This window comes from Vicia villosa, linkage group LG4, assembly GCF_029867415.1.
Source record: "Vicia villosa cultivar HV-30 ecotype Madison, WI linkage group LG4, Vvil1.0, whole genome shotgun sequence".
Taxonomy (NCBI): Eukaryota; Viridiplantae; Streptophyta; class Magnoliopsida; order Fabales; family Fabaceae; genus Vicia; species Vicia villosa.
In genome coordinates this window covers 25,131,875-25,135,604 of record NC_081183.1, presented here as the reverse complement: position 1 = coordinate 25,135,604, position 3,730 = coordinate 25,131,875, and positions in this window count along the sequence as shown.

Sequence of the window (3,730 nt, the reverse complement as noted above, 5' to 3'; positions counted from 1 at the left end):
CTGCCTGGAAGGGGTCCTTGAGTTCGCATAGCGCGCGACGCGCGCATATGGGTGCGACGCGCGCTACACCAGAAACAGCAGAAAAACTGCATTGTTTCAGCACGCCCAAAAATACCGGTAGATCGTTTCTGGCTCGACGACAACTCAAAAATCCCACCTGCAAAAAGAACACAAATACAAGTGAATATATATAACTTGGGGTGCCTCCCAAGAGCGCTTTGTTTAACGTCGGTCAGCTCGACGGTCAAAGGCAATCAAGGATCGCCAAACGATAAAACGCAAGTTTCACGATTAAAATCGCTTCCTCGATACACCTTCAACCTCTGACCATTTACTACCCACTCTTGGTTTGATTTTTGGTCCTCTATCACAATAGCCCCTTGGCTTCTCACTTCTTTGACCAAAAACGGTCCGGACCATTTAGACTTCAACTTTCCCGGGAAAAGTCTTAACCGGGAATTGAAGAGTAAAACTAATTGCCCTACCTTAAAGTCCTTCATTCTAACCTTACTATCATGATAGAATTTGGTCTTTTCCTTGTAAATCGAATTGGACTTATAGGCATGCAATCTCATCTCTTCCAACTCATTAAGTTGGATTTTTCTTCTCTCTCCACACAACTTGTGGTCAAAATTCAAAAGCTTCAAGGCCCAATATGCCTTATGCTCTAGTTCTACGGGAAGGTGGCAACTTTTACCATACACCATTTGGAATGGTGTAAGACCGATCGGTGCTTTGAAAGCGGTCCGATACGCCCACAAGGTTTCATCTAACTTCATTGACCAATCCTTCCTAGAGCTAGACACAGTTTTCTCAAGAATTCTCTTAATCTCTCTATTGGTCCTCTCAACTTGCCCATTAGTTTGTGGATGATATGGAGTAGCTACCTTGTGCTTTACTCCATATTGCTCCAACACTTTTTCAAGCGGAGCATTACAAAAATGAGATCCACCATCACTAATTATCACTCTTGGCGAGCCAAACCGCGAAAATATATTTTTCTTCAAAAACTTTATCACGGTCTTACCATCTGCTTTGGGTGAAGCAATCGCTTCCACCCACTTAGACACGTAATCAACAGCTACCAAGATGTATTCATTTGACATTGAGGAAGGGAATGGTCCAACAAAATCAATGCCCCAACAATCGAATACCTCAACTTCTACAATACTTTGGAGGGGCATTTCCTCTCTTTTCCCTATTCCACCAGTTCTTTGACAACTGTCGCATGAGGCAACATGGTGGTAAGCATCTTTGAACAAAGTAGGCCACCAAAATCCCGATTGAAGGACTTTTGTGGCCGTACGCAAACCATTAAAATGACCACCATAAGGCGAATTGTGGCAATGCCACAAAATGCTTTTTGCCTCCTCATCCGCGACACATCTTCTCAAAAGATTGTCACTACTCAACTTAAACAAGTGAGGATCATCCCAAACATAAAAATTAGCATCGTTTAAAAACTTTTTTCTTTGATTCCAAGTTAGATCCTCCGGTATCCAGCCAGATGCTTTATGATTAGCCATATCTGCGAACCAGGGTCTAACTTCTTGTACCATGTACAGTTTTTCATCTGGGAATTCTTCCCTCACCTCTTTTTCATTGTTTGTCACCTCGGTATTCACTAACCGAGACAAATGATCCGCAATCAAATTTTCTGTACCTTTCTTATCTTTCACTTCAAGATCAAATTCTTGAAGCAAAAGAATCCACCGAATAAGCCTTTGTTTTGAATCAGGCTTGGTAAGAAGATATTTGATTGCGGCATGATCAGTATAACACATAACTTTAGAACCAATGAGGTAAGAGCGAAACTTTTCCAATGCAAATACAATTGCGAGCAATTCTTTTTCGGTAGTGGCATAGTTAACCTGTGCCTCATTTAAAACTTTGCTCGCATAATGTATAGCATGGAATTGTTTGTTCTTCCTTTGGCCTAAGACCGCACCAACCGCATAGTCACTCGCATCGCACATGAGTTCAAACTCAAGCGACCAATTAGGAGCGACAATTATGGGTGTGGTGGTCAAATTTGCTTTAAGTTCTAGGAAAGCTTTTAGACATGATTCATCAAAATTAAATTCCATACCTTTGTTGAGCAAATTACTCAAAGGCTTTGCGACCTTGGAGAAATCCTTGATGAATCTTCTATAGAACCCAGCATGTCCCAAGAAGCTCCTTATGCCTTTCACATTCACCGGAGGTGGAAGCTTTTCAATAACTTCAATTTTTGCCGGATCGACCTCAAGCCCCTTTGAAGAAACCTTGTGGCCAAGAACAATCCCATCCGTCACCATGAAAGTGCATTTCTCCCAGTTGAGAACCAAATTTGTTTCAATGCATCTCTCCATTACCACATCAAGGTTCTTTAAGCACAAGTCAAATGACGACCCGTACACAGAAAAATCATCCATGAAAACCTCAATGCTTTTCTCGATCAAATCTGAGAAGATAGCTTGCATGCACCTTTGAAATGTTGCAGGAGCATTACATAGTCCAAATGGCATTCTTCGGTATGCGAAAACGCCAAAAGGACAAGTAAAAGCAGTTTTCTCGTGGTCCGCCGGATTCACTGATATTTGATTGTATCCCGAATAACCATCCAAGAAACAATAGAAATTTCTTCCGGCTAACCTCTCTAACATTTGATCCATAAAAGGTAATGGAAAGTGATCTTTTCTTGTTGCTTGGTTCAACCTCCTATAATCAATACACATACGCCACCCGGTCACCGCTCTCGAAGGAATCAACTCATTCTTCTCATTTCTCACTACCGTCAATCCATCCTTCTTAGGAACCACATGCACCGGGCTCACCCATTCGCTATCGGAGATGGGATAAATCATCCCCGCCTCTAATAACTTCACAACCTTTTTTCTAACAACTTCTTTCATGGTTGGATTCAATCGCCTTTGAGGTTGTGCCACGGGCCGAAAATCATCTTCTAACATAATCTTATGCATACAATAGGCCGGACTAATACCCTTCAAGTCGGATAAAACCCATCCTATTGCTTCTTGATTCTTTGTCAACACTTCCTTCAATTGATGCTCTTCCTTGTTAGACAAACCACTATTAATGATAACCGGCTTAGTAGAATTGTCACCGAGAAACACGTATTTCAAGTGAGACGGTAACACATTCAACTCCACCTTTTGCTCTTCAACTTTAGGTTCATCCTTCAACTCTTCAATTTGAGTTTCAAATGGATTCATCTCCTCACAAGCCTCTAAATTTCTCAAGCAATCTTCAATTTCCTTCTCTTGATCTTTGGTGAGAACTTCGAGAGCTTCCATTAAAGTCTTCTCAAGAGGATTCGACAAGTGCATTTGATTCTCCACTTTCATAATAGCCCTTTCGGTAGCATCGATTCTAAAACAATCATCCTCATCACTAGGATGCTTGATGGCTTCAAAGAGATCAAGACATAATTCTTCATCTTGGTACCTTAATTTCATTAAGCCATCATCAATATCTATCATCATTCGGGTCGTCTTCATAAAAGGCCTTCCTAAGATCAATGGAATCTCAGGATCTTCTTCCATGTCTATGACAATAAAATCAACAGGATACCAAAATTTGTCAACCTTTACAAGCAAGTCTTCCGCAACTCCATGAGGATGAGCTGTGGATTTATCCGCTAATGATAACGTCATCATTGTCGGCTTCAAATCGTTGATTCCTAATCTTCTCACCATAGACAATGGGATCAAATTAATGCTAGAACCGG